The 27,087-nt window shown below is 34.2% G+C and overlaps 1 protein-coding gene, 9 non-coding genes and 2 pseudogenes across 28 annotated transcripts in view; all 12 read left to right on the forward strand.

The window, feature by feature from the left end:
- LOC109455530 (uncharacterized) overlaps positions 1-27,087 on the forward strand; it is a 138,750-nt gene that overhangs the window by 41,536 nt on the left and 70,127 nt on the right. For 14 of the 19 annotated variants that reach the window (XM_088797502.1, XM_088797511.1, XM_088797505.1 and 11 more), the window contains 14 exons: positions 6,575-6,646; positions 8,636-8,722; positions 10,081-10,146; positions 15,619-15,673; positions 16,596-16,662; positions 18,761-18,846; positions 19,844-19,932; positions 20,506-20,577; positions 21,283-21,379; positions 22,447-22,512; positions 23,537-23,618; positions 24,882-24,962; positions 25,818-25,890; positions 26,817-26,890. The gene's annotated coding sequence lies outside the window, so the exon portion shown is untranslated. The other 5 variants (XM_088797513.1, XM_088797514.1, XM_088797515.1 and 2 more) reach the window with 5 other exon arrangements.
- Positions 7,275-7,349, forward strand: LOC141570891 (small nucleolar RNA SNORD113/SNORD114 family). The gene has a single exon (XR_012495336.1). It is a non-coding gene; the product is annotated as a small nucleolar RNA SNORD113/SNORD114 family (small nucleolar RNA).
- Positions 9,394-9,470, forward strand: LOC141570897 (small nucleolar RNA SNORD113/SNORD114 family; annotated as a pseudogene).
- LOC141570900 (small nucleolar RNA SNORD113/SNORD114 family) lies at positions 10,750-10,823 on the forward strand. Its single transcript, XR_012495343.1, has one exon. It is a non-coding gene; the product is annotated as a small nucleolar RNA SNORD113/SNORD114 family (small nucleolar RNA).
- On the forward strand, positions 13,356-13,432 carry LOC141570901 (small nucleolar RNA SNORD113/SNORD114 family; annotated as a pseudogene).
- Positions 16,287-16,360, forward strand: LOC141570882 (small nucleolar RNA SNORD113/SNORD114 family). The gene has a single exon (XR_012495327.1). It is a non-coding gene; the product is annotated as a small nucleolar RNA SNORD113/SNORD114 family (small nucleolar RNA).
- LOC141570887 (small nucleolar RNA SNORD113/SNORD114 family) lies at positions 17,420-17,492 on the forward strand. Its single transcript, XR_012495332.1, has one exon. It is a non-coding gene; the product is annotated as a small nucleolar RNA SNORD113/SNORD114 family (small nucleolar RNA).
- On the forward strand, positions 19,352-19,426 carry LOC141570876 (small nucleolar RNA SNORD113/SNORD114 family). Its single transcript, XR_012495321.1, has one exon. It is a non-coding gene; the product is annotated as a small nucleolar RNA SNORD113/SNORD114 family (small nucleolar RNA).
- On the forward strand, positions 20,917-20,991 carry LOC141570865 (small nucleolar RNA SNORD113/SNORD114 family). The gene has a single exon (XR_012495310.1). It is a non-coding gene; the product is annotated as a small nucleolar RNA SNORD113/SNORD114 family (small nucleolar RNA).
- LOC141570892 (small nucleolar RNA SNORD113/SNORD114 family) lies at positions 21,874-21,946 on the forward strand. The gene has a single exon (XR_012495337.2). It is a non-coding gene; the product is annotated as a small nucleolar RNA SNORD113/SNORD114 family (small nucleolar RNA).
- On the forward strand, positions 22,794-22,868 carry LOC141570867 (small nucleolar RNA SNORD113/SNORD114 family). The gene has a single exon (XR_012495312.1). It is a non-coding gene; the product is annotated as a small nucleolar RNA SNORD113/SNORD114 family (small nucleolar RNA).
- On the forward strand, positions 26,245-26,316 carry LOC141570895 (small nucleolar RNA SNORD113/SNORD114 family). Its single transcript, XR_012495340.1, has one exon. It is a non-coding gene; the product is annotated as a small nucleolar RNA SNORD113/SNORD114 family (small nucleolar RNA).

Below are 27,087 nucleotides of genomic sequence, written 5' to 3' on the forward strand. Positions count from 1 at the left end.
CTAGCATGGACTATATTGGTGAAATTGTGCCAGTGAAAAAAGGATTTAAATTCATCCAATGCTGCACAAGTGACATCCATTTAGTAAAAATGTTCTATGTTCTTACCATGTGGATAGAGATTAAATAGAAGGATACTTGCAATAGTTACTTCATATTCTTGTGTTGGGTGTTAGGTAAGTCAATAAATAATATTTCAGGCCATGCTTGGGCCATTGATTAAAATGTGGCACGAATCAAGGTTTAGGATTAATCTCATACAGGCCTACTAATATCCCTCGAAAAATTTAAATGTATTCTTATATTCTTTTGTAAATCTGCTTTTACTCTGCACAATGGATACATAATACCTAACTTAATTATTCTCCAGTGGTGAACATTTTGGCAGTCATTTTTATAGGTAATATGTGTTAAAACAGATCTAAGCCATAAAGTTTATGTCTTTGATTTGGGGGTTTGTTCATGGGTTTTAATATTTCAGAGAAACAATTGGGTACATATTTAAAGAAAATAAAAAAAGCACCATTCATTGACCAATGGTAGGAATTTATTATGAACAAAAATAAAATTAGATAATTCCGGTTCAGCACAAGTGAGGCTGTTAAACAAAATAAGATGGAGGGCATTTCCATCAATTTCAGAGTTGAATACTATTCCATTTTATTTTTGCAGCACAGCTAACTTAAATTTCCATAAGTGACCTAGGCTGTTGACTCTTTAAAAGGAGCACATACTCGTAAAAGGACACATCAAGATGTGTGGGTTCATGGTCATTTGCTGTACCATATTTAAAATATGGAAAAATTAAACAAAAAGGAGCAAGCATGGATCTACAATGAGTACGAGATTTCAGAGAAGCAAGGAATTTAATTATACGTGTGTGTGACATTAAGATTCATCTGTTGATCTTAGCAACTTCAAGGTTCTTATTCTTGGGATTTGGGGATTTTTATGGTGTCAATTTTGTTATTGTTAGTTAATCAATGAATGAATCAATAAACAAAGGTGCAAATGAGTGAAGAAAAAGAGTGCGAAGGCTAGACCAATGATGAGTATCCTGATGTGTTTGAACCAACAATGTTGGTTAAGCCCTATAGCTCTGAGATCCATTAGAAAAAGAGACTTACCCTGTTATCTCTGTGGGAAATGAGCATACAGCGTAAGTTAGGAAGTGTCAAATCTTGTTCTTGGTCTATTGGCACTCTTCAGTATAGACTATACGTTTATAAGTAAGTCAATGTGTGAATACAAGCATGAAATGCATAAATGAATGAAGACAAGGAGGGTCTTAATTGGACTAATTATGAGAGGACGAGTATGTAATGAAAGAAGGAACAGGACTAATACAATTGGGAAGTGTTGGGTTCCAGTAAAACAAATAGATCAAGGCTCTTACACTTTTGGGTAAGGAACATAAAAAAGAACTATATGTACCATATTTCCCCGAAAATAAGACCTACCCCGAAAATAAGCCCCAGTTAAGATCGTCAGCCAGATGGACGCATTTAGTACATTATGACGATGTTCCAGAAGAAGGTGACATGACTGTATTTGAATAAAGGTAGATTGTTGTACAAGAAAAAATAAGACATCCCCTGAAAATACAACCTAATGTGTCTTTTGGAGCGAAAATCAATATTAGACCCGGTCTTATTTTCGGGGAAATACGGTAAAAGGCAATGCTGCTGATAATGGGTAGCAGATATTTGCTTTGATGTTGCCTCTTTTTTTAAGACTTTTTTTTAAAGGAGGGCTCAGCTCACAGTGGCCCATGTGGGGATTGAACCGACAACCTCAGTGTTAGCTCCACGCTCTAACCAACTGAGCTAACTGGCCACCCCCAATTAAGACTTCAGTTTTTTAGAGCAGTTTTAGGTTCACGGCAAAACTGAGGAGAACATGCAGCGATTTCCCATAATCCCCCTACTCCCACACATGCACAGCCTCCCTCACTGTCAGCATCCCCCACCAGGTGGGACATTTGTTGTAATTGAACTTATACTGACACATCATTATCCCAAATGTCTATAATTAGCCCAAAGTCTATAATTTGCATTAGGTTTCACCCTTGGTTTTAAATTTAATGGCTATAGACAAATGTGTAATGGAATGGCATGTATCCATCATTGTCGTATCACACAGAATATTTCACTGCCCTGAAAATCCTCTGTGCTCCACCTATTCATTCTTTTCTCCCCTCTAACCTCTGGCAACCTCTAATCCTCTCACTGTCAGCACAGTTTTGCCTTTTCCAGAATGTTATATGGTTGGAATCATATAGTAAGTAACCTTCCATCCTGCCTTTTTCCACTTATTAATATGCATTTAAGGTTCCTCCATGCCTTTTCATGGCTTCAATAGATCATTTCTTTTTTAGTGCTGAATAATATTCCATTGTTTGCATGGCACACAGGTTATCCTTTTGCCTACTGAAGGACATCTGTTTGCTTCCATGTTTAGGCAATTATGAATAAAGCAGCTATAAACATCTATGTTCAGGTTTTTGGGTGGACATACTTTTTCAACTCCTTTGGGTAAATACCAGGGCGTGTGATTGTTAGATCTTATGGTAAGAATATGTTTAGTTTTTTAAGAAACTGCCAAACACTTGTTCTACTAGATGTGTAGTGGTATCTCATTTCAATTTGCATTTCCCTGATGACATCTGATGTGGAGCATCTTTTCATGTGCTCATTTGTCATATGTGTATCTTCTTTGGTGATGTGTCTGTCAAAGTCTTTGGACCACTTTTTAACTGGGTTTTTTGTTTTCTTATTGTGGATTTTAAAGATTTCTTTGTATGTTTTGGAGAATAGTCATTTATCAGATATGTCTTTTGCAAATATTTTTTCCCAGTCTATGACTTGTCTTTTGTTCTCTTGACAGTTTCTTTGCAGAGCAGAAACTTTTAATTTTAATTAATTTTAATTAAGTTCAGGGTATCAATTATTTCTTTCGTGTATCGTATCTTTAGTGTTGTATTTAAAAGTCATCGCCAAACCCAAGGCCATCTACGAGTATATAGGAAAGCGATTGACTTTTATATTTTGTACACAGATGACCATATCATCTGTTAACAAAGACAGTTTTATTCCTTCACTAATAGCATACCTTTTATTTTCTTTTCTTGCTTTATTGCATTAGCTATAACTTCCAGTGCAATGTTGAGAAGGAGTGTTGAGAGGGAATATCCTTGCACTGCTTCTGATCCTGGTGTGGGAAAGCTTCTAATTTCTCGTCATTAATATGTGGGCTGTAGGTTCTTTTTCAATTTGAGGAAATTCTTCTCTTCATAGTTACAGAGGAGTTTTTATCATGAATAGGTGTTGGATTTTGCCAAATGCTTTTTCTGCATCTATTGGTATAATGTGATTTTTTTTCCTTAACCTGTTGATGTGACAAATTAAATTAATTAACTTAAAAAAATTTTTTTTAAAGTTATTATTAGTTTCAGGTGTACAAAACAATGTAATGGTTAGTCATTTACACCCCTCACAAAGTGATAACCCTCCTCCCCCAATCTACTAACCCTCTGACATCCTATATAGCTGTTACAATTACAATGACTCTAAATTAATTGACTTTTTCTTTTAATTGGGGAATATTGGGGAACAGTGTGTTTCTCCAGGGCACATCAGCTCCAAGTTGTTGTCTTTCAGTCTAGTTGTGGAAGGCGCAGCTCAGCTCCAAATCCAGTTGCCATTTTCAATCTCTAGTTGTAGGGGGAGCAGCACACCATCCCGTGCAGGAATTCAACAGGCAACCCTGTTGTTGAGATCTCGTGCTCTAACCAACTGAGCCATCGGCCTCCCCTTCGGCAGCTCAGCGGTGTTCTGCTCGTTGTCTTCAATCTAGTTGTGGAGGGCGCAGCTCACTGGCCCATGTGGGAATCAAATGAGCAACCCTGTTGTTCAGAGCTCATGCTCTAACCAACTGAGTGAGCCACTAGGCCACCCTAAATTAATTGACTTTTGAATGTAGAACTAGCATTGCATACTTTGGATAAATTCCAGTTGGTCATTGTGTAGTTCTTTTTATACATCGCTGAAATTCAGTTTGCTAATATTTGTTGAGGATTTTTGCTTTTTTGTTCATGAGAAATATTGTTTTGTAGTTTTTTGTTTGTTTGTTTGTTTTTTCTTCCTTGTAATGCTTTTGTCTGGTTTTGGTGTTAGGGTGATGCTGGTCTCAAAGAATGAGTGAGGAAGTATTTCTTCTGCTTCTATCTTCTGAAAGAGATTGTAAAGAACTGCTATAATTTCTTTGTAAATATTTGGTAGAATTCACCAGTGAACCAACCTAGGCCTGATGCTTTCTATTTTGGAAGGTTGTTAATTATTGATTCATTTTCTTTAATAGATATTGGCCTATTTATATTGTCTATCTCTTCTTGTATGAATTTTGGCAAATTGTGTCTTCTGAGGAATAGGTGCATTTCATCTAGCACATTTGAGGTCATAGAGTTGTTCATAGTATTCTGTGACAATCCTTTTTATGTCCATGGGGACTGTAGTGATCTCTCCTTTTTCATTTCTGATATTAGTGATTTGTGTCCTCTCTCTTTTTTTCTTAGTCTGACTAAAGGATTAATGATTTTATTGATCTTTTTCAAGGAATCAGATTTGGCTTCATTGATTTTCTCTATTGATTTTCTGGTTTAAATTTCATTGATTTCTGCCTTAATTTTTATCATTTATTCTGCTAACTTTGGATTTAATTTGTTTGTTTTTCTAGTTTACTAAAGTAGAAACTTAGATCACTGATTTTAAATCTTTTCTTTAAATAAAAATTGTATACTATATTTAAGGTGTACAGTAGGATGTTTTGATATACATACACATAGTAAGATAATTACTACAGTCAAGGTAATTAACATATATATCTCCTCAAATAGTTATCGTTTTCTTTCTTTTTTGTTTTTGTGATTGGAGAACCTGAAATCTACTGTCTTAGCCAATTTCCAGTATACAGTATGATATTATTAACTGTAGTCATCATGCTGTACATTATATCTCTAGAACTTATTCGTTCTACATAACAGCAACTCTACCCTTGACAGACATCTCCCTATTTCCTCCGTCTCTCCACTCCTGGTAACCACCATTCTACTCTGCTTCTATGAATTCAACTTTTTTAGATTTCACATATAAGTGAGATCATGCAGCATTTTCTTTCTGTGATTGGCTTATTTCACTTAGCATAATGTCCTCCAGGTTCATCCATGTTACTGAAAATGACAGGATCTTTTTTTTTTTTAAGTCTGGATAATATTCCACTGTGTGTGTATACCACAATTTCTCTATTCATTCATCTGTGAACAGATACTTAGTTCCTCTTTTCTAATATATGCATTCAATGCTACAAATTTCCCTCTAAGTGCTACTTTTGCTGCATCAATTTTTAAAAGAAACAGGAAGCATTAACATAAATGGGTATTTGATTGAGTATATATCTCATTGAACGAGAAGCAGTTATGAACACATGCTGACAGTGTGTCACATGGGAAATGTTATGATTGATCATTGTATTCACTAAATTTTATTAACAACCCCAAAATGATATACCCAGTTATTTTTGTGATTAGCAAGAAGATAGACAAATGTTAATATCACTCAGGATTTATTTCTCGTGTCTTTGCATTCACAGATACTTAAGTAGTGTTATAATAGAATGAATAAAATCCTATCTTAATTATTTAAAACATAGATCAGTGAATACCATCTTTTAGGAGACAATGATAATTATTAGTTTGGGTTTTCACTACTGATGTTTATAGAAAGAAAAATTCCTTGTAGATCATCGCATTTATTTCTTACTATTTTTTTAATCAAAGTTTATTGGGGTGACAATGGTTAGTAAAGATACATCGGTTTCAAGTGTACTATTCTGTAATACATCATCTATATATCATATTGTTTGTTCACCACCCAGAATCAGTTCTCCTTCTGTCACCATATATTTGATCCTGTTTATGCTCTTCTACTGCCCCCTTCCCTTATTCTCTGGTAACCACTAAACTATTGTCTATGAGTTTTTGTTTCTCTATTTGTTTGTCGTGTTCCTGTGTTGCTTTCAATTTTATATCGCACATATCAGTGAAATCATGGTTCTTGACTTTTGATGTCTGACTTATTTCACTTAGCCTAAAAGAGCATTGCATTTAATAGTCTTTCTGTTCTGGATTACTGGATGGTTTACCAGTTTGACTATTTAATATAACGAACATATGGCTAAGTCATCCCATAAATAATTAAATAAATGAATAAATGAACATATAAAATAGAATCAAGCATGAGTCATTGAGAATGTGAAATAAGGATTTAAGTGTACTCAATTGTGCAGAAATAGCATCCATTAAAATTATATTTTCTGTTAAAACTGTTACATATAAAGATATTTTTGATAGATGTTGTTCTTGTTCTTGTGTGGTGGATTCAAAAGTGGTTATTATATTATTTAAAAGTAAAAGTAAAATAAATACTGGACTAATGAAAAAGGACGAAAGTTGATTACTCTCTAGTTTCATGTAATTAAATACATTGATAATCTAGGTTAATTCTACTTTGTCCTCCACAGAATGACTCCAGGACAGCATTCATTTTCTAAGAAACAAAATCTTGGCAGTTGGCTCTGCGGATAAAGACCATAGTAAGTAAATCAAAGTTCCCATCGTTGGTTGGGGTGCTTTGTTTAGTGGTTTTTCAAAAGAATCAAAGCCTATAAAAGAAATAAAACCCCCCAAGTATGGACCAGTGATGGGAATATGTTCTGAATAAAAAAATTACGTTTAATCTAATTTGACACAATTGAGGTAATTAAAAAAAGATAGTAATCATTTCATTCATTTGTAGAACTGTTTAATGTTACATTTTATTTTCCTCCACAAACGACTTAAACATTTTCCTGTTGGTGTAGTCCTCACTGATAACTCTGTGTGTGGCAGCCCATAAGCAAATGGAAGACATTGTGTTTGAGAAGGGATTAAAGATCGTGGTTTCACCACTTTTCATTGAACCATCTTTAAAACATGGGGTAATTAAATAAAAGAAAGCTGCAGAAGGACCAATGGTAAATGTGGATTTGGTATGAAGCATGGATGTTAATTGATCACACATGTTCTCTGAGGTCCATTGTAAAAAGAGATCTAGTCTATTCCCTCAATGGGGAAAGAACCACGAATGGGAAGATCTTGTTCCCGGAATTTTATGATTGTATTGTTACTCATGGGTCAATGAATAAATAAATCAATGGCAGTATAAAGGAAGAAACACATGCCTGGACCAATGATGAGTACCATGGGGTATCTGAAACAGGAGTTTTGATTAAACCCATATGCAACTCTGAGGTCCACTACAAAGAGACACGTAGTTATTCCCCTTGTGGGAAATGAGCCCATGTTATCTTGTGCGTGGGTTTTTGTGGTTCTTGGGGAATGGATTGTATTTTTATTATAAAATTGACCCACAAATAAATAAAATGTATCAGTGAAGAAAAAAAGTGGACAGGTCATGCACCTATTATTAAGGACTATAATGAAACATGGATTATTATTAAAATCTGGCTGAGACTCGACACCCATTGAATTAACAGCAAAGGCTCTTCCTGCTCTGCATAAAAGTATACAGTCATTTGTACATTAACAGTCAGAGTTTTTGTTCTGTGTTGCTGGTGGGTTGCTGACTGACTGTTTTATTATGGAAATGGAAACACTTTTACTCATATAAATAGTTGGTTAAATAACCACATAATTGTAAGCCACGCAGAGACCAATGATGAGAATGTTTTATATGATAACACTCATAATTAATCCAATCTTTTTAAAATTGATTTTTATTAAAACAATAAAAGAGAAGCAAGTCTGTTATACTCGATGGCAATGACCATGGGCAGCCATAAATTTTGTTCCATGTTTTTGTCTAGTGAATAAGATCACAGATGTCTTTTTATAAGAGATACTTTCAGGTTTCTCTTGTATAAGAGAAAGAAGGTATAATTTTATATCTTAATCTATTTTAAATAGTCAGCAAACCACGGCCCAATTAGGAACACATGTTATGATACAAGGATACTGATGCATCTTGTTTTCCAACAACACACATTCTAGGAAAAATTCTATGTGCTTCTGTTTATTGAGGCGTATACCTAGATCTTTGCAAGTTGTAAAAGTTTGATTCTAAGTTAGTGTTTAACCATTCTGAGTCTTCTTTAGAAAAATGAGGATATGATATTATTATTCCCTGAATAAGAAAATAAATCAGTAAGTGAGTGAATCGATGAATATATATAGTGGAGGATTGGTGAGACTGTACTTTGAAGCAAATGAAATATATCCAATTCTGTCCAAATAAGTCCTATAGAAAGATGACCTTGGCTCTCGCTATGTAGGTAGCAAGTAAAGTTGGGTGTCTTTAATTGTAATAGTTCTTATTTTGTGTTGAGCAATGAATTCAATGGTGTTCATATTATTTAATAGTAAAGTTTAAGTAAGTAAATAAAAGATTGACATTCTTGAGAAAATGAGAATGTGATGTGAAGTAGTGTTTATGATTAATCTAGACTGCTGACAAATTTCAATTTCAAAAGGCAAATGGTACCTTCATTGTTTTTAAAAATTAGGCTATTTGTTTTCCTTTATAGAATGAACACCACACTGCTGATTGAATTATCCTGTAATTATGAAGACCCTGGCTGTTACTTCTGGAGCTAAGAAGCGTAAAGACTGATGTAAGTAAACATCAACATAGGTGTTCTAAGCTTCGATGGGGGTTATACATGGGAACCCACAAAATTATTTCAATAAGATAGTTAAATAATATATGGAATTAAGGAATGTCAATCATGAGCCCATGATTCGAATGTGTCATGAACTAAAATTTATGATAAATTAGACTCAGCCCCACTAAGGACCATCACTAAAGTGATGGAGGGCATTTCACATATTTTCAGAGCAGTTGAACTTCCCATTTAACGTTCTTGTCACATTTGCCTAATGCCCTCCTTCTTTGAGAACGATCTCAGTTGTTAACTCTTTGAGGCTGGAGTAGCTTAGAAGATGGCAGATGACAGTTGTGGGCTAACATGATAGGTCTATGGTTATTGATTACACCAACTTTGATATATGGACAAGTTCAGTAAGGGGGGGCAGGTGGACACTAGTCATAAGGAGGGGCTAGATAGGAAGGAGGGGCGCTAATTCCCGAGGTGGAAAACAGGTTCATGTGAAGAGTTTGCTCTACGTGATCAAGGGCAGTGAACAGATCCTGGTTGTTTTTAAGGGTTTCGTTCTCAGTTTTGTGTCATTAAAGGTTATTGATCATATAATTATTATTCGTGAACCTGGGAATGAAAGAATCAATTCAAAAGCATAAATGAGTGGAGCAATAGAAAGCCATGCCTGGATCAATGATGAGTATTGGTGGAGGTACTGAATCAATGCCTTTGATTAAGCCCTCTGTGTGACTCTGAGGTCCGTTACGGAAAGAGCACTGGTCAATATTCCCTGTAGAAATTAGCCAGGAGTAGAAGTTAGGAAAATTCAATAAACTTGTCCCTGGGCTTTTGTGGTTCATGGGTATAGATTGTATTATTTCAAGTGAATCAATGCATGAGTACATAAAGAAATGTATGCTTGAAAGACCCAGAGGCCTACTCATGGAATAATTAGGAGAGTGCAATAAAATAAGCTTCAATATTAAAACAATTCAGTAAAATGGACAGGTTTATAATTATCTTTCATATGGAACATATTAGTATCTGTAGTTAGGAGGCAGTGTTTTGAGGTTTTGTAGCTTTTTTTTTTCTATATTAAGAAAAGGGAACGTGTTTGCATCAGTCAATAACCAACTAAATAGCCATCTACTTAATAAATGTTCATATAGGTGGATATTTGTCATTGTTATAGATCTTAATCTTGGGCCAGGTGGTGGACTTCATAGTGTTTATTATGTTATTTAAAGCTAAGAATTCAATGCTGAATTAGCAAAAAATTGCATTTTTGCACCAAAGTTTATTATCTAGTTCTGCCTGACTAACAACTATTAAAAAAATCTAAATCTAGTCTAAATCTCCTTTCTCCTTTCCAGAGTGAACATAGGACAGCTGATCTAAAGAATTGTCATCATGATCGAGGGGCATCAAGACTACTATGAGTAAGTCCCTTAGTTCACATTCTTTGTTTGCATAGTTTGTTCATGGGTTTTATCTAAAGGATGTCAAAATGATCATTCTGTACATACATGCAATGAAATGCTCCAAACATGGAACAGTGATGGGAATGTGTTATGTGCCAATAATTAGATTTAATCTAAATCATTACAACTGAGGTCATTTTAGAAGAAGACAGAAGTTATTTAATTGATTCTCAGAGCAGTTTAATATTACTCTTTATTTTCTGCCATGGTTGACTTAACCACATGGTTGACTTAACCATTCTCATATGGGTAGAGCTGGCTGGTAACTCTTTGGGGACAGTCCAGAGGTGACTGAAGATGGTGGTTTCATTATTTTTCATTGAGACATCTTTGACATAGGGATGTGTGAAATAAAAGAGGGCCACACAGGAAGCAATGCGGACCATGAAGCGCAGGGGTGTTGGCCCATCCACACGTGCAGCTTGAGTACCATCACGAAAGAGGTGTAGTTTATTAGCTTTATGGGACAAGCGCTTACATTCAAGGATCTTGTTTTCAAATTTTGTGATTGTTTTATTATTTGCGAATCAGAAAATTAATCAATTTAAAAGGTTCCCAGCATGGACCAGTGATGAATGTCATGGGGTTTCTGAAACAGAATTTTGATTAAACCCATCTGCAACTCTGAGGTCCATTACGATGAGACACCTCATTATCCTCCGTGGGAAACGAGCCGACAGCACCTTATTCTTGGGCTCTCATGATTCGGGGTATGAATTGCATTATTATAATAAAATTAGCCCACTAATAAAGAAATATATCAATGAATAAAAAAGAAGAGCTATGCATGCACTACTTTTTAAGGCATATAATGAAACATGGATAATTAGTAAAACCATTTTAAGATTCTCAGTCCCAACCAATTAATACTCGAGGCTCTTATCACTTTGGTAAGGAGAATGTGGTCATCTGTAAGAAGAGTGAATGTTCTTGCTCTGTGTTGAGGTGGATTGCCAATTGGTCATTTTATTAAGGAAAGGGAAATACATTTCCATAAGTAGTTGATTGAATAAACTGTGTAACTGAGAGGGAGATCGGGAGCAACGATGAGATGTTTGATAACATTAATGATTAATACAATCTTTTAATGCAATTTTGTGGAAGCCAACATGAAAGGAACCAATTTGCTATTCTTTTGGGTAATGACTTAGAACACATGGAAATATTACACATGTAAACATTATTCAAGGCACTTATCCCCTGTGGGTGGGCTCACATACGTATATTGAAGTGTAATTATAAGTGAACAAATGTATGCATTTATATCTCAATCAATTTTTTAAAAAAGTCAGCTAACAATACATCAATGGAAAGCAGGCAGTTGGCTGAAAAGATCATGATTCATCATATTTTACACAAGCGATAGCCATAGGAAGACAGAGCGGACACTAGTCATAAGGAAGGTGCATATAGACATTGATAAATAATAGTGTTTCAGTTCTGTTTAGATGGTTGTTGTTTAAACTTTTTGGAATTTTTTTAGGAAAATGAAGCGATGGTCTTATTACGTGATTAAATAATTAAATAAATGAATGAATAAATCAGTATATTAAGGGGCTAAGCTTGGACCATTGGTGAGATTGTGCCATGAACTGAATCTTCTTCCGTTTTCCCAGTTTTGCACAAAGTTCAGTAAAAAAGGTTATCTTGTCTCTTGCCTATGTGGATACGAAATATAGACAGATATTCCTAATAATGATAGTTATTTTTCTTCTGCTTACTTCTAGAGTCACTGGTGTTCATTACATTATTTAAAACAAAAATTGCGTAAGTTAATAAATATAAGGTAGTGCTCTCTCTTTTAAAATGTGGAGAATAGTTTGCAAATGGAGGCTTCTGGTTACTTGCTTATCGATCATTTAAAATAACGAAATGTAGACTGATTGTGTTTAAACTTTGCTTTTATTGCTCAGAATGAACACATTCTGTCAGATTTGATTATTATCTCATGGTGACCGCCTTGCTTTTTACCTCTGGGTAAAGAGACTAGAGATCAGTGTAAGGAATAATCAAAGTTCATGTTCCTGCTTGGGGGCTTGGTCAGGGTTATTCCCTGAGACGTTTTAAAGGAATAAATGGCTATATATATACATAATTCAAAGGTGGTCATGCGTTGACCAATGATTAAAATGTGTACAAATCAGAATTATGATTAATCTATTTCAGCATGACTGAATTCATTAGGTGAAAAAAGAAGAAAGGCATTTCAGTCATTTTCAGAATATCTTAATATTCCATTTTATTTTTGTACCACAGTGGATCAAAACTTCTCCATTGATGTTGTTATAGACTATGAACCCATTGAGGGGGAGAACATAAGAAAATGGAAAATGTTTCTTTTTTTGTTTTGTTTTTTAATTTATTTTTGTTTCTTCTTCTCCTTCGCCTTCTAACAGGACTTTATTGGGGAACAGTGTGTACTTCCAGGACTTTTTCCAAGTCAAGTTGTTGTTCTCTCTCAATCATAGTTGTGGAGGGCGCAGCTCAGCTCCAAGTCCAGTTGCTGTTATTGGTTGTAGGGGACGCAGCCCACCATCCCTTGCGGGAGTCAAACCGGCAACTTTGTGGTTGAGAGGACAGGCTCCAACCAACTGAGCCATCTGGGTGGTCAGTGGCAGCTCAGCTCAAGGTGCCGTATTCAATCTTAGTTGCAGAGGGCGCAGCCCACTATCCCTTGCAGGAGTCGAGGAGTCAAACCAGCACCCTTCTGGTTGAGAGCCCGCGCTCTAACCAACTGAGCCATCTGGCACTGGCCCATGTGGGAATCGAACCAGCAACCTTTGGTGTTAGGAGCATGGAGCTCCAACTGCCTGAGCCACCGGGCCGGCCCGGAAAATGTTTCTTAGTTTTGTATAAAATGGTAGTTCATTATATCATCTTTAAAATATGCATGTAAAGATCAAAGAGGCCCAAGCATGGACCAATCAGGAATATGGAATTGATATGATGCGAGGAAGTGGACGAATACATATTTGCAACACTGTGGTGTATTACACAAAGAGGGCTAGTCCTCTACCTCTGTGGGAAGTTAAATTTCAGGACATGTTCATGTCTTCAAGGATCTTGGTATTCCTTTCCTAGTTCATGGACATTGATTGTATTATTATTAATGAATCATCAAATAAGTCAAGAACAATATATTACATGAGGGCACAGAATACCAAGTCTGGGTCAATGATGAGTATGCATGGGGCATCTGAATAAAATATTTTTATTAAACTCAGTCTATAAATCTGAGGTCCATTGCATCAATAGGAAATGCTTACAGAGGAAGTTAGAAAAGATTCAAGGATGTCTTTTTGATCTTTGGCTGTTCATGAGTATGGATTATTATAAGTCAGTCGATGCATGGATTAAGTATAAATACGGAAGAGGGCTACATCTTATCTAATTATGAAAGGAGCTAATGAACCAAGGATTATTGTTAATACATTTCTGAAATTTAGAGTTCAAGTGAAATAGACAGAGGCTGCTCCTCCTTGGGAACATATACCATGTTTCCCCAAAAATAAGACCTAGCTGGACAATCAGCTCTAATGCGTCTTTTGGAGCAAAAATTAATATAAAACCCAGTATTATATTATATATTATATTATAAGACCCGGTCTTATAGTAAAATAAGACCGGGTCTTATATTAATTTTTGCTCCAAGAGACACATTAGAGCTGACTGTTCGACTAGGTCTTATTTTCGGGAAACAGGATAGATAGATGAGAACATCAGTGTTGTTTTGCTGGGTTGTTGACTTTCTGGTTGTATGTCTTATTTTAAATAGGGACAAAAAACTTACATAATTACATAATAATCAATAATATAATAAAGTCAATAATATAACAAACCATGATAAACACATGGTATAAATTATTTTAATAAAACAATCAATCATAAAAATAAAATGCAAATGATTACATAGTTATTGAAACATGGAAAAGATCTAAGCATGAATATGGAAAACATGACTATAGAAATGGCTAATTGGGGCAGCCAGAAGGCTCAGTTGGTTAGAGCGTGAGCTCTCAACAACAAGGTTGCTGGTTCAATTCCCACATGGGATTGTGGTCTGTGCCCCCTGCAATTAAGATTGAGGCGACTGGACTTAGAGCTGAGCTGTGCCCTCCACAACTAGATTGAAGGACAATGACTTGGAGCTGATGGGCCCTGGAGAAACACACTGTTCTCCAATATTCCCCAATTGAAAAAAAAAAACTTAAAGCAAAAAACTTAAAGTTAGAAAGAAAAAACTTAACAGCAAAAAACTTAAAGTTAGAAAAAAAAAAGAATCTCTGATCTCTTTATCCTGTGGCTTTGGGTGTATCCTAGCATATCACAGTATATTTCCCCCCTGGATTAGGGAACTCCAGTTTGAGAATTAAAAAAAAAGAAATGACTAATTATCTCGTGTTCATTCATTTTTATTTAAAAAGAAAAATGTAAATGCATTTTGTCGGTGATTTCTGTGAGTAATACGCCAATGGTTAGATTTAGTGTCACTCAACATTCTTGTCCAGTGTTCTCTGGGTTCACCAGTTTTGGTGCTGTTATTATAAGTGAGTGAAAGAATAATTTCAGATCTCAATCCACCATTTAAAATAGCATAAACCATGGGCCAGTGAGAAGCATATATGATGTATTAAGGAACATGATTATTCCTATTTCTCCCTCTTGAAAGCTACTTAAATAAAGAAGATCCAGCATCCTCTTTCTTTAAGGATCATATAGACCCTACTGTCTAAACACATCTTGTTATTACTATTTAACTTCAAATTAATTAAAAATTCAGTTCTTCAGTAGCACTAGCCACATTTCAGCCATATGTGGCCAGTGGCTACCATATTGGACAGTGCTAATAGGGAACATTTTCTCATTGCGGAAGGTTCCATCAGTACAGACAGACTGAGATAGAAAGTTGCATGTAATAGTGTTTAGTTTTGGGTAGCAAATGGCTTTCCCATTTTGTTTTCTTTAGGAAAAAAAAGAGCAAATAATTAAATTATCTTTTGAGTTTTAAAATAAATGAATAAATGGGTTAATCAATAAATACATGAATGAAAGTACAGTGTGGCCTATTGGTCAGATTTTTTCATGAAACAAGAATTGAAATGTATCCCATTTTGCATGTTCTCTCCATTAAAAAATTGTCCTTTTTGTTATTTGGTAGGGGTATATAGACAGGTATTGATAGTACTTGTACTTCTTGTGTGAGGGTAGATTAAAAGGTCTTCATTATATTATTTCTCACTTAAAATTGAGTAAGTCAATAGATGAAAAAGATAGCACTGTTGGCTTGATGATGAAAATGTGACACAAACCAATGTTTATGATTCATCTAGTAGTGTAGAACTAAATTCTATTTAAAAATCTAAATTTACACTTTTTATTCTTTTAAAAACCCGCCTTTCCTCCTGAATGAACATTTCCCATTGGATTCAGTCACTGTCCAGTTATGAAGATCTTGGCTGTTCGCTCTGTCTGTGAAAGCAGCAAAGTAAGGAACACAGTTCTTGTTCTTGGCTTTTGTGGTTTGGTCATGTGTGGTCACTGAGTTGGTTCAATGAAACAAAAGGCTGTATACACAAAAATAAAATCCGAAAACGTGAAGTGTGGAGCAATAGTGGGATGTGTTTTGGGCCAAGGAGTAGAATTAACCTATTTCAGCACATATGACATTTAAGTTTTTTAAATGATGGAAGGCATTTCATTCATTTACACAACTGTTTGGTATTCCATATTACTTCTGCACCACAGTTGATTTAAGCATTTCCATATTGGTAGATATCCGCCGGGCTATTACTGTTTAGAGGAAGCCGTTAGAAGGTGAAACATATTGTCTGCGTAGTAGATGTGGGATACCATTATGGTTTTTGGTTATTCATGATGCTGTGTTTAAAATTGGCCCAATTAAATGAACGTGGCCCAATCATGGACCATTTTTAGCTGTGGTACTTTATGAAGGAAGATTTACACTGAGCTGTAGTCCGAAAGCTCTGGGAGACATCAGTCTACAGACAGATCAAAATTATATCAAGGATCTTGTTCTTCGGACTTTGTCATTCATGGGAAAAGGAAGGCATAAGTGAACAAAGAGAGAGTGCCAAGCCTGGACCAATGATGAGATTGGAGGGTGTCTGAATCAAACATTTTGATTAAAGCCATCTGTAACTCTGAGGTCCATTATTAAAAAGTGGCCTCCTTTTTTCATCTATGGAAATGAGCTTATAGCAGAAGTTGAGAGTATTCAGGTATCTTATTCATGGGCGGGTACACACTTTATGGGTATAGATTGAATTTTTCAATGATAAAGTCTTGCATATACTTCATGATTAACCTAGTTTCACACAACTAATGTCCTTTCAGTCAGTCTAAATCTGGATGGTTCATTCTTTGAATATTGGCTTTTGACTCCACAGAATGCAGAAGACCATGGCTGATTTAATCAGTATGTGTAGATGAAGATCTTGGCTGTTACCTTTGTGGGTAAGAAACTTAATGACTAAAGTAAATAATAGTCAAAAGATCTTGTCAATTGGAGTGAATTTTTCATTAGTGTTCATTGAATTATTTAAATTAAGCCATACATTGACCAATGATATGAATGTGTTATGAAACAAAGATTATGGTTAATCCAATTCTATACAGTTGTAGTTAAAGATAAGATGGAAGACATTTTATTCATTTTCAAAGGTGATTAATAATAATCCATCTTATTTTTGTACTGCATTGGATTTAAATATTTATCCAGTAATCAATTCTAGGGCTGCACTGTTCAATTTGCTTACCCCTTGTGGCTGTTTGAATTTAAAATAATTGAAAATTAAATGAATTTTAAATTCAGTTCATCAGTTGCACTAGCCATATTTTAAGTCTTTAGTTCCCTGTGGCTAATGGTAAGCATACAGGGCAGCACAGTTAGGGCACAGTCATACTATCATGCCAAGTTCTCCTGGACAGCTCCTAACGGAGGGAGGAGGACGTACTGAGATGGAAGGTGGTTGGGGTAGGGTGCATATGAAGCAAGGATGCTAACTGATCCATACCTTCCTCCCTGAGGGCCACTGCAAAAAGAGAAAAGATCTAGTTTATGGGGAAAAAGTCTATAAACAGATCTTGGTCATATTCAAGGACTTTGTTCTTGGCTTTAAAAAAATAATTGTGAAGATTCATTTTATTTTGTAGTGGATCAATGAATGGATCAATAAACAAAGGTATAAAGGCAGAACACGATAGCTTAATTTGGATCAATGATGAGTACCCTGGGGTGTCTGAAATCAAGGATTTTGATTAAACCCTATAACTCTGAGGTCCATTACCAAAAGATTCCTCTTTGTTCCCTGTATGGGAAATGAGCTTATGCTAGGAGTTAACAATATGCAGGGCTTTTTTGTTCTTGGGTTTCTGAGTATTGTGTTTTCACTAAATTGATGAATGAATAAATTAAGAGATATATAAATGAACAAAGACAAAATGGGTTATTCCTGGTTCAAATAGGAGAGTAGGTAATGTAATACATATAATGTAAAAATCATTGTTAATACATTTCTGAAGCGCTGAGCTCCGGTAAAATAAATTGATTAAAGCTGACCCTTTTGGGTAAAGAGCATTTAGATAAATGGATGTAAGAGTCCATGTTATTTTTCTGGGTTGGGTTGTTGGGTTTTTGTTATATTAAGGGAATGACAAAACATTTACTTAAATTGATTATTGATTAAATAATCATAATTGGGAGAGAGCTTACATATGGACCGTGTTGAGAACGTGTCACATGACCAGTTATGATTAATTCAGTGATTTTCACTATTTTTTAATTTAAAAAGAAGAAGAAAGCATTATGTGATCCTTTTTCTGTGCCTAATGAACATATGGCCAGGCATTAATATTGCCCTGTTTCCGTGAAGTCACAAATATTAATGATGTTATTATAATGTGTAAAAGAATAAGTTAATCTTTTAATCAATTATTTGAAAGGAGGCAAAGCATGGACCAGTGAGGACCATATGTTATGAAACAAGGAGACTTATTAATACAGTTCTACACAATTGCTTTCCAGATAATAAAAATAAGCCTAGGCTCTTATTTTTTTGGAATGGTGAATATATTTAGATAGGATTTCTCTTTCTGGCTTCTTGGTTTGATTTTCTTTTTTAAAACAAGGACGATAGATGGCTCCATGTGTAACTATATACATACATACATGTATAAAGGTGGGATAAACATAGACAATTGCTGAGAATGTACTAAAATCTGGAATTCAGATTAACCTAATTCTTTCCAAGCAAGAGTCATTTAGAGAGAAGATATAGCTCTTACCTGGCTGGGTAGGGGGCATATAAACAAATATTTGTAATAGTTATAGTTCTTATTCTTTTGTCTGGTGCTGGTTTCAAAGGTGTTCATTATAGCAGTTAAATTTAATACTTGAATCAATCAATAAGCCATCCAGGGTTTTAATATATAACAAGCACTAAGGTTTATTCTTAATCAGTTGTTGACTTGGATCAATTAAAAAAATATGAATCTAGGCTGATCTCAATCTACCTAATTTGATCTATTTTTATATTTGCTTTGTACTTTACAGAACGGATGCACAATGATTCAGTTAAGAACTGCAGAAACTTGTGTAAATAACAAAGGAATTGCTTCTGGTTTGGTGGTTTGTCACAGGTATTAATTCTATTATTGAAAGGGAATAAATAGTTACGTATACAAATAAAATGAATGAAAGTCATGTGTGGGCCAATTCAGTAATCTGTGGTCAATTAAGGAGAAAAAATAAGATCATTGTGTTCATTTTCACAGTTCATTATCCAATTAATTAATTAATGTAGAGTGTATTACTCAATTTTAATTTTGAGTCACCATTGATTTAAACCTCACTCTACAAAGACATAATTTAGTCACATTCAAATAGTAAAATGGGGTTAATATGAAGTATTATATTAATTTACATAGGAAACATTATGGCCAATTAATGAAACATCATGATATATATATATAAGTATATATATATATATATTATATATTAGTATACATAGAGAGATATATTACAGGTGTTCAAGGATCGTTGTTCAAGTTTTAATGACCTCTAGGCATTTATTTTATTATAGTGAATGGTTGAATTAATTAATTAAAACATGTAGACAGAATTGAAAATAATGAGAGCCAGTCTTGGACCAATGATGATGACTGGTGGAGTATGAGCAACGGATGATAAATACCATGTGTCTGGAACTCTGAGGTCCGACACAGTAAGAAATCTAGTCTATACCTTCTATTGGAAATAGTCCTATAGACAGATGTCAGCCATATTCAAGGATTTTGTTTTTAGTTTTTTTATTCATGGAATTTGATTCTATTATTATACATGGATCAATGAAAGAATCAGTAAACAAATATATAGATAAAGAGGGTGAATCATTGTCCAAGTATGAAAATATATGGCGAGGCCAGAAATACTATTAACATATATTAAAAACACTGAAATCCAGAGTCCATGTTCTTTTTTGGTCAGTGCCTTGTTCAGCATTGTTTGTTTTCTCAAGAAAAAAAAAATCACAATTTAATTCATCCTTAAATGACTAATAAAATGAAAAGAGAAATGCAGCATAAATGGAGAGAATGTTTCAGTATTTTAATCCTTTGTTCTGCTTTGTACTTTTAGAATGAATGCTCCCAGCTGATTTAAGCATCTTTCTCCCATGGTCCTGAACTCTCCGACTACTTCTATGTGTTAGTAGCTTGGAGACCAATGTGAGTATAGGCAAAGTCTTTGTCTTGCTTTGAGTAGTTTTTAAAGGATATTCCTTGTATTGTTAAAAGAATCCAAGAAGGCCAACTATGGCCCAGTGATAAATATGACATTGCCATTATGTCATATTAGCATATGACATAGGAACATTGTGTTCATTAATTAATATTTGTGTAACATTAATAATGTTTAATGTAAAACATTAATCATTCATTAAAGAATGATTAATAAAAGAGATATAATCAAGGTGGCAAATGACCATATAGATAGCTAATAAGGCTACTTAAAGATCTTATTAAGTTTTTGTGATTCATATTTATTGATTATAAAAAGACATGGTTCAAAGTGTCACTTCTTTGGCTGATGATTTTATAGAAAGTACAAGTAATAGTCATTGTTCCTGTTCTGGCTCAGTGACAAGCTTGATGTTCATTTTCTTAAGAGAAATATTAATAAATATTACCACAAATTAATAAATACTTAAATTAGTGACTTACTAAAAGGTGAAATGCAAGGATAATTGTAGATAATGTCTTAGTTTTATTTTTTCATCTTCTCTGCTTTGTGCTTCTCAGAGTGGGCATGCTAAGCTGATTTAAGCATCTTCCATGGTCACGAGCTCTCTATGTAGGAGGATGGAGACCAGTGTGAGTAATAGTCAAAGTTCTTGTTTTATTTGGGTAGTTTGTTTATGACATTAACTCTATATTAAAAAATAATTTCATATAATAAAAAAGGCCAATCATGGCCCCATGACAAATTTGGAATTGACATGAAACATATTGAATAATCAATATTTGCGACAATGTAGATGATTAATGAAACACATATTCAGTGAGGCAAACAATTCTATAGATAGATGTTGGAGATACTTAAGGGGTCTTATTTTCAAATATTTTTGATCTTAGCTATTTATCTTACTGCTTTGTTGACAAGTTAATCAGTAAAGAAATATAGAAGTGAGTGAAGACAAAGAGGGCTGAGCCTGGACCGATGATGACGACTGGTGGCGTATGAGTCATGGATGATGAATGCTATGTGTCGGGAACTCTGAGGTCCAACACTGTAAGAAATCTAGTCTATTTACTCTGTTGGAAAAGACCTTTGTGACAGATGTTAGTAACATAGAAGGGTCATGTTTTTGGTTTTCGTGTTCATGGATATTGATTATATTAGTATAAATAAATCAGTGAAAAATTAAAAAATATAAGTAAATACAAATAAGTGAAGAACTGTAAATTATGAAAGTTAATAAATATTTAAGTGGCTGAATAAATTAAACGCAGAAAGCGAAATGAGTGCAGAAAATGTCTCAATTTTTTTTATCACCTTCTGTATTTTGTACTTCTCAGAGGGGATGTACTGGAGCTGACTTAAGGATTCTTCCATGGTCACAAGATGTCTGGTTGGCTCTGCGTTTGGCACACAGAAACAAATTGAGTTTTATAGGTATACACTCTATTTTTTTTCTAATTAAAATTTACTGGGGTGACAATGGATAGTAAAGTTACATAGGTTTCAAGTATACAATTCTGTATTACATCATCTAGATACCAATTTGTGTGTTCACCACCCAGAGTCAGTTCTCCTTCCATCACCATATATTTGACCCCTTTTGCCCTCATCTATTATCTCCCCTCCCCCCTTACATATGTATTTGAAGTGTGAAATATAATCAAAGAAAACCAGCCATGCTCCATTAATAAATACGGAATTGATATGTAATATGATATTGATGAATCCCTATTTGAAACTTGGAGGGTGATTAAGGAAAGAGTTATAACGATGTAGCAAATGATTCTATCGACATTTGTAGGACTAGTCAAGGCTCCTGTTCGAGGCTTTGTTGTGCTTGACAGATATTTATTTTATTGTTATCAAGTAAATCGATGAATTATTTAGTGTACAAAGGTAGATGAGAGTGGGGGGAAAAATGCCAAACCTGGACCGATATGACGATTGGTAGCATATGAGTCGTGGGTGATGAATAATATGGGTGGAACTCTTGAGGTCCAGCATAAAAAAAAAAAAAATCTTGTTTATTGCCTCAGTTGGAAATGATTCTATAGACAGATTTAGGATTTTATAAGGATCTTGTTCATGGATTTTGGTTTTATTATAATAAATGAATCAGTAAAACAATCACTTTATAAATATAAATAAATAAAGATGAAGAGGGTGAAGCCTTGTCCACTTATGAAAAATATGAAGTAAGGCCAGAGATGATATTAATAAATATTGAAAGGCTAACTCAGTTAAGAAATAAATGGTTCAAGGGTGTTACCGCTAGCTAAGGATGTTCTAGATAATGTAAATAATGGCCAATATTCTTGTTTGGCGTTAGTGTCAAATTCAATTTTGTTTGTTTTTCTTAAGAATAAACAAAATATATATTACCCCAGTTATATATAACTTAATAACTGAGTAATAAAATATATTGCAAGCACCAATAGAGAAATATCTTAATCATGTTGTCGTGTACTCTGTTTTCTACTTTTTTGAATGGACACACCCAGGCTGAGTTAAGCCTTATCCCTTGGTCAGTGGTCTCTGTATTTGTCTGCAGGAGCATGGAACCCAACGTGAGTAATAGTCAATGTTCTCATCTTACTTTGGGTGGTTCATTTAGGGTAATATTTAAAAAAAAAAATTCAGTATAAGAAAAAAGACCAACCAGGGTCCAATGATGAAATTAGAAATATATGAAACATTATGTTGACAAATCTATTTTTGGAATAATGAGGATGATTAATACATTTCAATTAGTAAGGATTGTAAAGAAAATGATAAAGATACTGAAGCAGACTGATGAATTAATGTGTAAATAAATATAGGTGAGAATGAAGAAAATGAGGCCCAATCCTGGACCAGTGATGACGACTGATGGCGTATGAGTCATATACGATGAATGCTATGTGTCTGGAAGTCTGAGGTCCAAAACAAAACAAGTCTAGTCTGTTTCTTTTCTTGTACATGATGCTATGGATTGATGTTAGGAATATACAAGGAGATTTTCTTGTAATTTTAGATTCATGATTTCTATATTAATATGAATGAATCAATGATAAAACCAATAAACAAATATATAACTAAATAAAAACAAGGATGAACCCTTATCAACCATGAATATATGTGGTGAGGCAAGAAATAATATAAACTGAACAAACGGATACATGTTAAGAAATAAATGGACCACCTCTTTTGTATTACCACTTTTTCTAAAGAAGCATATCATTATATTTATGTATACACCGGGGGTGCCAAAAAAATGTATACAAGTGCATACAACGTTGCTCAAGCAATAGTTATTCATAATCAGAAGTGTCTGGATGCTGATGGTAACCACATTGAGCACCTCTTGTTATTGCAGAAGTCAAACATGACTTGTATTCATCTTTTGTTACCGATATATATCGAATATTACAATTTTAATACAGTTTTCCTTTCTTAAAATGTGTATACATTTTTGGCACCCTCTGTATATGTGTATAAATTATGAAAAATAATACATACCTTTATGACTGAGTAAATGAAATGAAGAAAAATAAGACCAATTTAGAGATGGTCTCAATTTTTTTATTATCTGCTCTATTCTGTACTCCTCAGAATGGACGCACTCGAGCTGCTTTAAGCATCAGTCGTGGTGACGTGCTCTATGGTTGTCTCTGTGTGGTAAGCAGAGACCAAGGTGAGTAATACATTGAACAAAGTTCATGTCTTTGTTTGAGAGTTTTTCCCCCCAAGTATTTACTTTATTGTTAAAGACTGTGAAATATAATCCAAGACACCCACCATCATGAATGATAAATATAGGATTGGTCTGAAGCATTATATTTATTAATCCATATATGAAACATTGATGGTAATTAACAAAAGCTACATATCAGTGTGGCAAATGATCCTATAGGCAGATGTAGAATGTTTATTGCTCTTATTCTTGGGTTTTTATGAATCATACAGTTTTAAAAATTAATATTAATGAATCAGTGAATTGATCAATGAACTTAGGCAGATGAGAATGAAGGAAAAGATGAACATTTATTGAAAATACTAAAGTTCATTAAATTGTCTTCAGTTGGGTCATTTATGTAAAGGTATTCATTGAATTATTTAAAAAGTATTAAACATAATAAAAAAGTTAACTATGGCCCAATGGTAAATAGGACATGAAACATCATGTTGATTAATCAATAATGTGCAACACTGAGGTCGATTAATGCTACGTCACAATGCCCCTGTCATTCACCTCCCTTCATCTCATCACGTAGGCATTGTATCAGCTCACAGCGTCCCAAGAAGGATGAGGATAGTGCAGTAAGACATTCTGAGAGAGACGACATTCTACAGTGTATTATTACAATTGTTGTATTTTATAATTAGTTATTGTTGTTAATCAGTTAAGTGCTTAACTTGTAAATTAAACTTTATCATAGGTGTGTATGTATAATATAAGAAAAACGTAGTATAGATAGGGTTTGGTACTATGTGTGGTTTCAGGCATCCACTGGGGGTCTTGAAACATAATCCTCACAGATAATGGTGGCTATTACATAAATCAATATGTAAAGAAAAAGAGTGGAGCGTTATCTAGCTGTGAATATGCATGGTATATATGGTAAGGCAAGAATTATTAATATAAATTGAAACTACTAAATTCAGTTACTAAAAATTGAAAGCACTGATGCCCCTTAAGAAATAAACGGATTAAGAGTATCAGCTCTTTGTCTGAGGATCATATAGACTCTGATAAGTAAGAATCAATTTTATTTTCCAGATCAGTTTTAAATTTGCGGTTGTTCCTTTTTTTTCGAGAGAGAGAAAAAAAAAATCTACTTTATGAAAATGAAGAAATACCTAAATGACTTAAATGAAATGTGGAGACGAAGAGGCAGTGCAGATAAGGTCTCAATTTAATTTGTTTTCATCATCAGCTCTGCTTTATGTTCCTCAGACTGAAGCTGACTACAGAATTATTTCATGGACACCACCTCTGTAGAGGTTGCTTCTGTGTCTTAGGAGCATAAAGATCAATGTGAGTAATAAAACTCATGTCTTCATTTGTCATGTTTTAAAAACTATATATTTACTGTATTATTAAAAATATGACTATGATTCAAAAGGCCAGCCATGGCCAATGATAAATATGGGACTATTACCAGGCATTATATTTATGAATCCATTTATGATAGATTAAGGATAATTAATATATCAATGTGATAAATGATTCTATAGATAGATGTATAATATTCAGGATTCTTATTTTTTATTTTTTCATGGGTCACAGCAGTTTTAAAATTAATACTAGAGAGTTAAGGAGTTAATGAATGCAATAATGTGCAGGAGGTTGAAGAAAAAGAGGCCAAAATGTGCACCAGTGATGATGGCTGGTGGTGTAGGAGGAAGTCCTGGATGATGGATATTACGTGTGGAACGCTCAGATCCGACACAAAAAGAAATATGTTCTGTTGCCTCTGCGTGAACTAATTCTGTAGACTGGTATTAGGACTATAAAGGGACCATCTTCGTAGATAGTTTCGTGGATTTTGATTCTTTACTTATAAATGGATCAATTTAAGAATCCGAGTACAGATACAAAAAAGTAGAGATGAAGTGCGTGAAGCACATGCACTCTTAATATAGGAGGTGAAGCAATGAAAACTATTCAAACGGACTGAAAATACTGAACGCCATTAAGAAAAATAAATCGTTCTACTGCCTTACCTCTTAGAGAAGTTCTTATTCTGGGTCAGTAGCAAGTAGGATATTATTCATTTTTAAAGAGAAAACGAATAAGTATTATCTCACATCCACATATTACTAAACGATTGACTACGTGTAAAGTGGAGAGAATGTCTCAGTCTTGTCTGCTTTGCTTTGTCCTTCTCAGAACGAAACCCTGAAGGAGTTGAAGCCTCTGTAGGGTTCAGGAGCATCATCTAATTGTCTGAGCACCAAGGCCAGTGAGTGATAAGTAGTGGTTTTGTCGCAGTTTGGGTGGCTTGTGTAGGATATCCCTTTAATACTGTAAAAAGCATTAACTAGAAGAACAAAAGACCTACCACGGTCCAATGATTAACTGGGAAATGTATGAAACATTATGTTCATTCATCTATTCTATGTTTGGAATAATGAGGATAATTAATGAAAGAGGTTTAATCAATGAGGAGTTGATTCTAAAGTGAACGATAGGGATCCTGAAGGCTCTTGTCCTTGAGTTTTGTGATTCGTAGATCTGTGATTAATTATTAGTAGCAGATTGATGAATTAATGTATGAACCAATATAGGTGAGAATGAAGAAGAAGAGGCCCACACCTGGGCAGTGATGATGACTGGTGGCGTAGGAGTCATACGATGAATGCTGTGTGCCTGGAAGGCTGAGGTCCAAAGCAAGGCAAAATCTAGTCTGTTTGTTTGCTCTCCTGCAAATGACCCTATGGATCGGTGTTAGGAATATGCAAGGAGATTGCTTGTATAATGTTAAACTCATGGATTTCTATATTATTAATATAAATGGATCAATAGTAGAACAAATAAACAAATATGTAAATAAATGAAAAAGAGAATGAAGCCTTATCAGTTATGAATATATGTGGTGAGGCAAGAAATACTATTAATATAACTGATGTTAAGAAATCAATAGACCAAGGACTCTACCTCTTTCTAAGGATCATATGGACACTGACACTATAAATAATATTCAGTTTTATCAGCTGGTGTCTGTTTTGATTACTATATATCTTGTAATATAGTATATATTTATATTTTCCTATGTATATATGTTCTGAAAAATTAATACTTAAATAGCTGGGAAAATGAAATGAGGAAGACAATGACTAATTGAGAAAATGTTTTAATTTGTAATGATCTGCTCTGTCTTGTACCCAGAATCGACACACTCAAGCTGACTTAAGTGTTTTCCATGGTAACAAGATCTATGTGTGTTAAGCGCAGAGATGAATGTGAGTAAAGGTTAAAGTTCTTGTATTTGTTTAAGAAATGTTTTTAAAGGGTATTCACTGCATTGTTAAAAGTGTGAAATATAATCCAAAACACCAACCATGGAAAATGATAAATATGAGATATTATGAAGCATTATATTTACTAATCATATATGAAATATTGATGATAATTAATGAAAAAGCCTGTCGTAATGTGG

The sequence above is a fragment of the Rhinolophus sinicus genome, chromosome 3, assembly GCF_057876585.1.
Source record: "Rhinolophus sinicus isolate RSI-liver-muscle chromosome 3, RSI-T2T, whole genome shotgun sequence".
In the NCBI taxonomy this organism is placed as follows: Eukaryota; Metazoa; Chordata; class Mammalia; order Chiroptera; family Rhinolophidae; genus Rhinolophus; species Rhinolophus sinicus.